Here is a 12,611-nt window from a genome sequence, read left to right on the forward strand (position 1 = left end):
GGTTTGCAAATATCCCTGATTTAGACAGGTGTTCACAAGTACTGGTAGAGTTTGCCTTAGTGCTAAATACTCAATATTATCTGCCCCTCCTCTACACTTACTTGGGAGTAAGACTTATGGAACTCAGAGGGCCTATTTCGTGTTTAGTATTGTACTCTATAGCCTCACATTGTCTTGGGAGTATAGGCCTCACTGGATGAACTGCGATTTACTGCCGAGGAATAGGGATAGGGTCGGGCTTCAAGGAAACAGGCAATAAATCCCCGGGGGTGGGGGGATGACGCTGCTTGCTTACCGCTCCTGCATACAGACAACCTGATCCCGAAGTTTACACAATAAGTAAAAAAGGCTCCTTACATCCAAACGAGTCGCCAAAGTTTTCTAGCCAAAAAATAAAAATAAAAATTATCTCTCTTGTGCTCTTGTGTCCAGTCCACCTAGCCCGTTTAGCCAAGGTGTCCACTGATATGCCAGAAACCACCAGGTGGCAAAACAACAACCACAACCACAACAACAACCAGCGTCTCTCTCTCACGGGCCTTCGAGGCACTAGACTACAGGCTTTGAGATCTGCTTCCCAAGATCTTGAGCTAAACTACACTAGATCAAAAGTGACCAACGAATCGGGGGTGTTGACCTTATTCCGACTAGAATATCTAGCCTGACAGCTGGGGCAAGTTAAGACCTGCCAGAAAAACCCCAGCTCATATTTTAAAGCCCCTTCTTTCTGTCCAGCCCAGCATTTTTAACACAACGGTGGCAAAATAAAAGACCTGAGCGATGTTTTTATTACTGCAGACGCTGACCATACACCGCCTAGAGAGATGTATATATCAGGCGGTATACAAATATGATAAATATGATAGAGAGCGAGAGACAGAGATAACGCAAGGGAAATAGATGCCAGCCGCAGCAGTCTATGGACTGCTATTAACAGCTTCAGTGGGATGTGGCTCTTAGCCTCAGGTTCTCCTGAAATGGGTTTGGCCACGTAGGTTGTGTCTGTTGGAAAAGCCTGGGCCTAATCCTGATTCACTTAAAGCAACCCTTTAGTTATTGACTTATCTATGTGGGGGTGGGGTGGGGGATGGGGAGGCCACCCAGAATATACTCCGAATTAATTAGTCCGGAATGATTAGGTGCCCCTGGGGTGGTAATTTGCTGCGGATTATGTACTCTTTAACATTCCATAACTTCCTTTTATATCCTCAATGGTACACACACACACACACACACACACACAAATGCATGTTTATGGCCAGATTCGAAGTCCTAGTTTACACTAGTAATTACGAGTATAAAACCGTATTAATGTATCCGGAATCATACCTGCCAGGGCCCTCACCTGCTTAGAACCACTAGCGCCAATGAGTGCATAGATTCGCGTTGAAAATGAGAGGGGGTGCCCACTCCTTCACCCCTCCTGGTTCGAAGAAAGAGCAATGGAAGCGACTCAGTGGGGGGACGCAGGCCCCTCGGAAGGCAGCAGCTCTGACTGCTAGCTGCAAAATCAGGCGACTCTGCTTACTGGGAAGTAATGTGAACCGACCTGGTCCCGAGGCCATTACCCTAGAGAGGCGTCAGGGCGAAGGCTGCCCGTGCCCTGCCCCCCCCCCGCCCCGCATCCCATGGCTCGGTGCAAACTCTGGGTCCTACGACAGAGTTTCAGCCCCTCCCATCTGTGAATTTTACTCCTAGGTAAAGCACGCACACGGGGCTGCCGACGGCCACGCGCCCTCCCAGTTCACATCTGTACACGGCGAATGCAAAGCCAGGTGGCGCCTGGTCTGGAATAGAGCCTTCTGTGCCCCTCTTGATTAGGGGCACCTGGTCTGAATTTCTCGGGCTCATTGCTGGGGGAGAAGTGGGGGAAGTGGTAAGACAGCGCGCGCGCGCACACACAGACCCCCGCACTCACGCACCTCTTGCTTCCTCCCCGGCCCAAGTCCTTCTCGGCTCCCTGCAACGGACTGAGAGGGGATTATGTTACGTCCTCTGGGCTGGGGTTTTACAGCAGGGAATGAGTATAGCACAGGTAAAGCTGTGTAAACAGCCCGGAGCTATGCATGGGAGGGTTACGGAGGGGACAGGGCCCAGGGCAGAGATCTGAAGGCTTCTCTTCCCTCCCCGCCCCCCCGCCCCGAGTCAAACCACTTGGCGTGGGGGGCGGTGGGGGGGAAGAAGAAGCCGGGCGGAATAGGTGCGACTTCTTCACGGGCAGTGAGAGGAGGACGACCCCGCCTGAGAAGAAAACTCCCGCTGAACCACCCAACACACGTCGCCCCAGCCCGGCTGAACACCAAAGGAGACGCAACATTTCGGGAAAACGAACCCAAACAAGCCGAGACCCTCACCCAAGGCGGGTGGGAAGAGGGTGGTTATGCTACTCAAACGCAGTTAAACAAAACCTGCAGAGGGGGAGGGGAGAGCATCTCTCCCCCTACCTTTAAGGATCCTAAACAACCGATTGCCCTGTTGACCCTTTGTAGGGTTTAAACGGAACCAATTCCTTCGGCTTAACTGATGTGTGGATTTTCTCCCCCGTCCTGCCTCTAAACGCTAAAGTAATTCTACTTTAATTTTGCATTATTCAGATGCACGACTAGAGGTTAGCTATATAAAAAATCATTTTCTTCTTTAACTTAAGCCCTATTCACACGTGTTCAACAACACTCCTTCAGTGATGGTAGGCGGGTACAGAACTGTACACTGGTACAATTGCTCGCACCTTTTGTTCCACACAGATACAGCAATACCTTTCAGGCCTGTACCTTGTATTCCAGGGGGACTGTACTCAGGCACACTTTTAAAATGAACTCAGGTTCAGTCATTCACACAAAAACATGGATACGTGTGCAGACATCTGCATACGTGTACAATGAAACATCTGAATGGGGCTATAGTTTTATTTAGATAGCAAGTGCAAGCGGGTACACGGTCTATGTCAGTGAAAGAGATTTAAGCACCTGGCCAGTTCTCCTATTGAATTCAACGGGGTTGGAAGGTGCTTAATTTTGGCTAAACCTTGCCCCATATTAGTCTCAACCCTCCTCCTTCGCCTAGTTTTATATGGATCTCCCTCCACCCTTGGCCTATCTCACTCCCCTCCACACACACACCCTAGAAGGCCCTAGAAGGTTCCTTCTCCCTATATTGATCCGTCCTTTCCAAGTCTTTGCAAAGCAGGCGGGGAGCGGGTAGGCGCGGGAAACAACCTTCCCTCCTTTACGAGTCAAACTGGAAATTCGTGCGTATTGAAGGAAGAGCGAAACAGCTCAGCCCCAGCGTGTATCGATTCTGGTGATCTCTCCCTGGCTCTCCGCCCGCCACCGCCAAGTTCCCTCTTCTCAGGATCCCACGGACCTGAAACGTAGGAGGGAGGAAAAGAAGCCGGCGGGGGAGACCCTACTCCGACTTCTAGAGACTACAATTCAAAGAAGGGGGGGGGCAAAGTTGAGAGATGGGGGTGCCGACTAGGGTAGAGTTTTCTCCCGAAATGCGTCCTTAAAAGCGTCCTTCCTCCTTCTGAAGCTGAAGATAAAGGGCCCACCACTGCTGCCCCCAGGACAGTTTGGAAAGTCAGCAAAAAGTCCCAAACCGGCTCCACCAGTCCTAGAGGCGACCCTTCCCCCTCGAAGGGAGAGAAGGTGTTCCTCGGGAAAGGAGGAAAGGCCGGTCTTGTTAGCAGCCAGCTTGAGAGCTCTCAGAGGGTCCAATCCTCCCGATCCTGCTCCGCTCTCAGCTGAGCAAGCGCCCCCGTCCTTCCCGCACCCGCATCCCGGCTCTTTTGAAAAGAGCCTGTCTCTGAAATGAGGTCAGCCTCAGCCCAGCACTCGGCGCATGATTTCACTTGCTGGTTTCTACTTCCCAGCAGTGCTCGCAGCTTGGAAGATCACCAGAGCTTCCTTGGTAAAGAGTGTTGGGGGAGTGTGGGGCGCCCTCCAGGACACACTGGCGCACAATGCGCATGCACTCTCTCGATCAAGCACGGACTGCACACTTGCGTACGCACCAACTCTTGCACGGATGAGCCCTGAGGATGGGAAACAGGCAGCCAGCGCTTTTCCCCACACCCTCTTGAGCACGCGCGCTTGAACAATCGGTCCGGTTGCGATTGGCTTTTAAACAGCATAGAACGAGCACTAGAAAATGGATTTAATCTCTCTCTCACACACACACGCACACCATGTTTCTAATGGTAGGTGTTTCAATAGAAATTCAGTGGAAGGAGCTTATCTCGCCCGTCGTTCCCGTGAGTAAACCCGGACAAGCTCAAACTACGAGACGTATCGGAGACGTGCATTGCCACGCAGAAACGCGCGGCTTTTGCGTTTGAAATCGAAACAAAACGGTCAGGGTGACCGAAAGAGAAAGAACCGCATCTTTGCAACTCCTCCTCGGTATTAAGTCAGGAAATATCGAAGCCCTCCCTCCCTTCTCCTCCCCGGCGCCCAATGATCTGTAAATTTGTTCTGAGGCCTTTATTCACAGATCTATTCCAGGGGCAGTTCTTTGTCCTAAGAACATAAGAACAGCCCTGCTGGATCAGGCCCAAGAAGGCCCATCTAGTCCAGCATCCTGTTTCGCACAGTGGCCCACCAGATGCCGCTGGAAGCCACAGGAAGGAGTTTCCATTTGTGTTTGTACAATCTGTTTGTGTTTGTACAAAATGGAAACAGTCCTCTGTTTCCATTTGTGTTTGTACAATCTGGAGTTTCTCTAGCTGTGGTATAGAGAGACAAAAAGGGTAAGCAAGACCTGTGCTTTAAAATTCTGGGTGTTGTTGTTGTTGTTGTTGTTGTTGTTGTTTTAAACATGTTGAAAGAGCAGGCCTTTGAGCCTGGCTGTGAACTGTAAAGTGAAATAAATGCCCCCTTTAAGAAGGAAGGGGTGGTCTTGAGGCAAAGCTTGAATGGTTTAAAGATGTCAATCAATATGACATCTCTGAAGAGGATTGTTCTCACCTAGTCGTTTCTGTGCACTCCTCCCTCTTCTCTAGGAAGAGGAATAAAATGCAATAGACAGACAGACATAATGGTAGAAGTCTGTGGACTTTTTAAAACACACACACTGGGACCTTGGAAAGGAATGTGAAGGAATTACTGGATCCATCAGTAAGCTCTCTCCAACATGAGAGACCTGGATGCATATGTGTGGTTGCTGGGTTCTACTGCATCTCAGACAATGGTGTAGTGCTGCAGGGAAGTAGCAGTCCTGGTACTTTTTCCCCTCCAGGGTCTCAGCAGGGACTCAAAGCCCTTGGCTTTCTACATGGAAATCATGTGCTGCTCTTGCTATTCCACCCATTCATCCCTGTCTTAGGAACATAAGAAACTGCCTTATACTGAGTCAGACAGACCATCTAGCTTGGTATTGTCTACACTGACTAGCAGCAGCAGCTCTCCATGGTTTCAGGTGGGAGTCTTTCCCAGCCCTTCCTGGAGATGCTGCCAGGGATTGAACCTGAGACTGTCAACATGCAAGTCCTAGGGTGGACTAGTGTCAGGATATCCTAGAATGAATGACAGGGAATGCCCACTGAAATGCACTGGTTCCTTCCAAATGGCCAGGGAATGCTTTGAATTTCCATGCATTCCTATGGCCATTTGGAAGGAACCAATGTATTTCAGTAGGCATTCCCTGTCATTCATTCTAGTACATTCCCTAGAGTCCCCATGATCCTTGACTTCTTGTAACAGAACCCCCCCCCCCATTATTGCATCTATCTAAGTGAGAGGTGTGGCCATTGGGATGGGAGTGGCCATGGAACATGGCTGTCATGGAAAGTGCCTTGTGGCACTTCTGAATTTGCAACGACATCATTGATTATTCTCAGACCTTCTGAATCGCTTCAGAAGTGAGACTGCCACAAAGAAGTTAGGTTCCGCGTTTGTTACTTTCTAGTGTTAAGTAAATAAAAGAAGGTGTATTTAAACTAAATTCTAAATATTGTGTGCGAGAGAAGAAAAGGGCTTGTGCTGGGAGGGAGGGAGGGAGGGAGGGAGGGAGGGAGGGGAAAGAAGGAAGGAAGGACATTTCCAGTGGGTCCCTTTGGAGTCTTGCAGCAGGAAAGGGGGGTGGGGAGGGTGAATGGAATTCAAATCCTGATTCAAATCCTGCCTATGCCATGAATTGCCCAGGTGCCCTTAGGCAAGCAGCGACTCTCCAGATTCAGCTCCATCCTCAATATGGAGGTACTATTCCTTACAACATTACTGTACAGATTACTGATTTAAAGAGATAAATCACCTTGAACACCAAAGGAGTATACAAATATTATCTGTTATTTAGAGAGATCTCTGCTTGTATACTGATACCACCGCCACCATTACTAATTCTGTATATGTATTTTACTAGTCTGGGGTGTGTGTGTGGGGGGGGGGGTCCCTCTATCCTGACTCTGATTGTGACAGTCCACATTTGCTTAAAGGCCCACGGAACTGATCCAGAGTAAGCTGGCCATCTGGGGAGCCAGGAAGTGGAAGGATTCCTTTTAACCCCTGTGGCATGTCATACCCTCCAAAGGAGGAGAGCTGGTCTTGTGGTAGCAAGCATGACTTGACCCCATAGCTAAGCAGAGTCTGCCCTGGTTGCATATCAATGGGAGACTTGAAGTGTGAACACTGTAAGATATTCCCCTCAGGGGATGGAGGAGCCACCCTGGGAAGAGCAGAAGGTTTCAAGTTCCCTTCCTGGCTTCTCCGAGAGAGACTCCCGCCTGCAACCTTGGAGAAGCCGCTGCCAGTCTGTGAAGACAATACTGAGCTAGATAGACCAATGGTCTGACTCAGTATATGGCAGTTTCCTATGTTCCTATTCCCTGGTCTGTATCTCTGGCAAGGGCATTGTGTGCTCTGTGCAATGCTTCTCTCCTTCTCGGTGGACCTCTTTTTCTCCTGGGGCTTCCTTAAGACACCTACACAGCTACAGAGAGGAGGAGCAAAGGGAAGGCTTCCCTCTTGAATTGAGAGGGAGGGGTGTCACGGCGGGTGCTACAACAAGGATCGGTGTCCCGGTATAGACTCCTTGTCTGAAGTCAGTAATCAACAATTATCAGTGGGACCGCGCAGTCTCGGTCCCTATGCAGCACCTCTCTCTCTCTCACAACCACACACGTACACACAATGTGTCTTTCTGGTTGAAGCAGCCTTTGGTCTCTATGGCCTTCTTTAGGCCACAAAGATGTTTGTGGAGGGGGCTTTCCAGCCAATCGCTGCCATCGGTTATCAGAAGCCAACGGGTGCTGATCATTTGGATTGATTCGGATCGGTGCCCTTTGAAAGCCAGAGTGGCTCTAGTCTACGTGAAATGGCTCAGTGGCCCAGATTTGAATCAAGAAAAAGACGAGGTGAATACAGGTGACACCCGCCCCCCAGACCTTGTCCAAAAGCGCTCGGACACAACCCAGTTATAGCGAAGCCCCACAGGGATCGCTTTCTTTCCCGAGTCCCACTGATTGGACTATAAGTCCACCCATTGATTTAAGCCAAGTACTCCGGCTTCATTAGGTTGTGGACCGAGCAGCCCGGTTTAAATCTCACATGCTCTCACGCTCCACACGTGCAAACCCACGCAAGCAGACAACTCTGGGAAGTGCAAGTTCAGTCTACCCGATCCAAAACTCCATTGCTGTGGGCCACTGTTTCCGACCGGTTTCCACGCGAATCTTTCCACGCAGTTTAAGAGGTTGTAATCAAGCTTGTGGAGAAGTGGACGTGCGCTCTGGCGCGCGCACTGGGGCACAATTCTCTAACAAGAGCGACACCCCCGCGAAGGGGCCATATGGCAGGCAGCAAAGCCATTGATCCACAGCCGTTACTCCGGCCCAAAAGAGAAACTGACGGAAGCGAACACTTGGGAGGAGACGACAGCATGAATTAGCCAAAATTGCCCAGGTGGAAATGCAAAGTAACACACACAGGTAGCGGAATAACAACATGCAGGGGCTTAAATGCTCCATCCCCCTCCCTCCACCTCTCTCTTTCTCCCTCTCTCTCTCCACACACACACACACACACACACACACTTGGATGACACATCTGCATCCCATACAATAGCGAAGTTCATGGAAATAAGGAAATACACAATCTTGCGGGAAGTTCTCCCATTCACTTCAGTGGAGCCTGTCCAAGAGAACTTCCCGGGGGATTTTACCCCAAAGAAATATAAACGTATGCGTGCGTGCCCAGACACTCGGCAAAATCTACAAATGGCACTAAACCAAAAGCACTAAACCAAAAGCCAAAGAACACCCAACATAAGGCAAAGGCAAGCAGTCGGGACAGAAAGAGAAGCGAAAGAGCTTGATTGACAGGCGGAAATCATAGCGCTGTGAACCGACCGACCCTCAGAAAGCAAACCATTCCGATGCGCACTTACGCATATGCAGTAGACAGGCGGCTGTTCCTCCGGAGCAGCCCCATAATTAAAATGGACTACGGATTGCGTTTTAATAACCAGGAAGGCCGTGGAGGCATCCTAAACTAAGCACACCTACCTGAAAGGGAGATCGTGGAAATCAACTTACTGCCGAAGGAAGTAACGGAAGCTCTAACACCCACCCCCCCTTTTATGTGGAAAGAAATTCCGTTGATTGCAGTGAACTTCTTTGCAAGTAAATACACGAGATTGGGGTCAATAACACCCTTGAGAGTCAACCTACACCCCACTTAAGCACTTGGATCTGATGATCACGTCTCTCCCTTAAGAGGGAAAAACACTAGACATTGAACAGGAGAAGCAAACCGGGGTGAAACGATACAGTTTACCTACACAGACCGGCAGGCGCACCAAGGTTAGAATCCGGAAGCATTTAAACCAGGGATAGCTGGGCTGACTGTACAGAATTACCCTCAGTCTTCCAACCACTTATTCCAGCGTAGCCTCGTGGATTTCACAGGGAAGTAAACGGGGCTGCTTCGGAGTAAGCGGCTGCGGAATCACTGATTCAGGCGTCCTTTCTTCAAGCTTCATTCAAAATCGTGCACAGAGAGCAGAGGGGCAGAAGAAACCGCTTCTACCCGTTTCTGCAAACAAATGCACTCCTTAGATCAAAGACGTCTCTTTATACCCTGCCTCAGTTCTCAGCTCTGAAACGGTTGATGAAAACGAAAGTAGCTCCGGTTATTAATAGCCCGATTTGCTTACATAAAAAGTCTTCATCTACGACCTCACATGTTTGTTAGTGGACAAATGAAGTCTTTCTTTCTTTCTTTCTTTCTTTCTTTCTTTCTTTCTTTCTTTCTTTCTTTCTTTCTTTCTTGTTAGCTTTATCTAATGACCTAGATTCCAGCTGGGTTTCTTAAGTGGCAATACCTTGGAAGCTAACAAAAGGTCAGTCAGCAGTATTGCTAAATCCACTCCGATCCCCACGATTCAGACAACGAACTACTCAATAAATCCGACCCGGCTTTTCCTTGGGTCTTTCTAAACTACATAACTTCCTTCAGTTATACGAATTAAACCGTAACCATTTAAAGAAAGGCATTTCGGACGACTAGTGTTTTGTCGCTTGCCTTCCACAACTCTGTCCTCATTCCCTCGCACAACAGAACTGAGAAAACGGCGCTATCCAGATTCTGACGTTGGCTGGCACAGATTTGATCCAGATAATGCCTACCAAAGGGAGAGTATTTCTGGGATCCACACATCAGTTAGGCAAGGAGGACGCGAATTTAAATCGGTTGTAGTCATACTCTGGAAAAGTAATTCTTCGATTTAATTTGATTTGTCGGTAGATCAATTCCCCCTTTCGCTCCCATAAATTAGATTTCTATCCATTTACATTCCTGACCTGGTATTTAAAGCAATTGTAATGTTATTTCTCCCAGCCAATAGGCGTCAGTTATAATTCACCCTGCTGGGAGACATTGTAGAAAGGTGAAATTTGAATTGTACACCACACACACACAGCTGTGAGTAGACAATGGTTTTAGGAAGGTCAACACAGATGCCCAATTACAGAACAGTTATGCTGATGCGGACCTTTGGACCCACGGATGTAATTGTAGGTCACCTAGAAGTACACATGTGGGAAAGACTGTAGGAGAAAATACATATATCTTAGCAAATATTACGGCGGCGGGGGGGAGATGGAGGAGGACAAAGGCAGACCATGAAAGGAAAAAATTGAGGCTAGATACCTTTATCTAGATTTTTCTCGTTTGTCTTCTAATCTTATATAACATGCCACCTAAAGTTATAGACATTAAATAATCATAGATCTGTGTTTCATTTAGTTGTAACAGAATGCATCTTGAAGAATGTATCTGTTTATAGCCCACTGTTTCCTAAGAACTCAGGGCGAGTAACTGTATTTTCCTATAGGTATAGACAGCTAGGCAGACGGATAGCTAGACCGAGAGGATAGACAGGGAGGTAGGATCACGTAACTCGTTTTCCTTTATTCAAATACAACACAGAAAAGAAACGTTCTCTTGGGCCACGATCGGTGTTGATAGCATCCCATGCCGAGGGTCGCGCTCGCTCTCTCTGCAGAGGTCCCTATCGGTGGTCGGCGCCTGGACGCTCCCTTCGTCCATTTCTCGTGCAAATCTGGAGTTTCCCGCCGCCACCTTTCTGCCGGCGCTTTGAAACTGACCACCCTGGTCTTTGCAACCCCTGCTATCAAGCCAGGCATTGCGTTGCCAGCTTTCTTCCACAGCCTTCATCCCCACCCTCTGACCAGCTGCGAGACAGGTCTGGCTTCCGCAACCCTCTTCCCTGCAGCCCCCTCGGACCCGATCCCAAAGGAGAAGTCCGGTCCCCCCGACCTCTCTCTTCTCACCCGCCCTATCCTGCCTCCCTTCCAAGGTCACCGGAGCAGAAGGGGAGGAATCCCACGGCGACCCAGGGACCGAAGGGAGAGCGCCGCGAACCGAAAGTGTCCCCTAGTTCAAGCAGCAGCAGCAGCAGCATCGAGGAGAGGTCCTTTCTCTGGCTTGGCCCACGTGGGGCAGAAAGCAGAGCGCGCGCAAAGGATGGTGCTGGAGAAGTCGCCAGGAGGGGAAAGGCGGCGGGGTGGGGGGGTAGATACTGGCGGGGACTAACCTGTGAAGCGGCTGTGGTCGATCTGTTTAATGGATCTCCCGCCGCCGAAAGTCTGCGCTCAGAAATGACCAGCGAGATCCGCAGTGGCTGCTGAGGCTGCGCGCATCACTGAAGCTGCTCCCAGGCGGAGACAGAGGAATCTGGACGATCCGCATCCTCCAAACACCCAGCCCAAATCTCTCTGACTTCCCCCCCCCTCCTCCTCCTCCTCCTCCTCCTCCACCACCACTACTACCACCTCCTCCTCTTCCTCGCCCTGCGAGAGAGCTGGGAGCTCTTCCGGGTTGTAAAAAGGACACACTGAGAGAGGGAGAGATGATGGGCATTTCTTTACACACCCACCCTGCGAACCGCATGTGGGGGTTTGGTGGAAGGAGGATTGAGAAGAAGGGGAGGGGAGAACAGGCGGCTTCTGTGGAGCCGGGGGGTCGACTGGAGAGTGTGTGATGTCATGGGACCGGCCTGCCTGCCTGGGCCGGGCGCAACTGTCAGTGCCTGGAGCCCAGAAGGACTGGGAAAGGAAGACAGGCACAGATAGTGGGGGGGACGAGGGCGGGAAGCCTAGGCCGCCTGAATGGACTCGCACCCAACACTTCCGAGGAAACGACATTTGCTAAACGGCTGCTTGGATTCCAACGGAGAGTGAATAGATAGATATACACATATATGAGAGAGGCGGGGAGGGAGAGGGGGAGAGATGCAGGCTCCCTTTGTGTCCCGGAGTGCAAGGTCTGGAATGGACACGCAGCCCGCTTCTCCTGGTTCTTTCTCCCTCTTCCCACCTTCAACGCTCGCCGCGTCAGGGAGCGGAAGGTGGCGAGAGAAAAGGGCCCCTGGCAGGCAGCAGCCCACGCCCAAAGCCAGACATAACAACGAAGGAGTTGGGAGACAAAACACGCTCCCTTCAGCCAAGGCGCGCAGAGGGAGCGGTTCTGAAATCGATTGGACACCCCCCAAGGTGGACTTGGAAGCCAGTCTCATTGATTAGCTTCTTCCTGACTGCATTGTAAGAAGGGTGTGTGTGAGACAGAGGAGAGCTGGTCTTGTGGTAGCAAGCGTGACTTGTCCCCTTAGCTAAGCAGGGCCCACCCTGGTTGCCTGTGAATGGGAGACTAGAAGTGTGAGCACTGGAAGAGATTCCCCTCAGGGGATGGAGCAGCCGCTCTGGGAAGAGCATCTAGGTTCCAAGTTCCATCTCCAAGATAGGGCTGAGAGAGATTCCTGCCTGCAACCTTGGAGAAGCCGCTGCCAGTCTGGGTAGACAATACTGAGCTAGACAGACCAATGGTCTGACTCAGTATATGGCAGCTTCCTAGGTTCGTGTGTGTGTAGAGGGAGAGCGAGAGAGAGGTCTACTTCAAGCCCCTGACCATATTAAAACCGCTTGCAGGCGCATCACACAAATTACACTTTGGGAAACTGAGACAGCAGCCCTTGCCGAGGTAACTCCCTAGCTATTATCCTCAACCAAGCCTTTTCGTTCCTCAGCACCAGCAGGGCCTCGACTTCCCACGGAACACTTCTGCTCCGAACCGTTCAAAGACGTAGACAATGAATTGACA

The 12,611-nt window shown here is 50.3% G+C and overlaps 1 protein-coding gene across 2 annotated transcripts in view; it reads right to left on the reverse strand.

Moving 5' to 3' along the window:
• GATA3 (GATA binding protein 3) overlaps positions 1 to 11,245 on the reverse strand; it is an 85,750-nt gene extending 74,505 nt beyond the window's left edge. The window contains exon 1 of one of the 2 annotated variants that reach the window (XM_053258299.1): positions 11,050 to 11,245. The gene's annotated coding sequence lies outside the window, so the exon portion shown is untranslated. Of the gene's footprint in view, positions 1 to 8,772; positions 9,718 to 11,049 lie in introns of those variants that run through there. The other variant, XM_053258303.1, reaches the window with a different exon arrangement.
• Between the last annotated feature and the right edge of the window lie 1,366 nt (positions 11,246 to 12,611).

Source organism: Hemicordylus capensis, chromosome 5 (assembly GCF_027244095.1).
Source record: "Hemicordylus capensis ecotype Gifberg chromosome 5, rHemCap1.1.pri, whole genome shotgun sequence".
NCBI classification, from domain to species: domain Eukaryota; kingdom Metazoa; phylum Chordata; class Lepidosauria; order Squamata; family Cordylidae; genus Hemicordylus; species Hemicordylus capensis.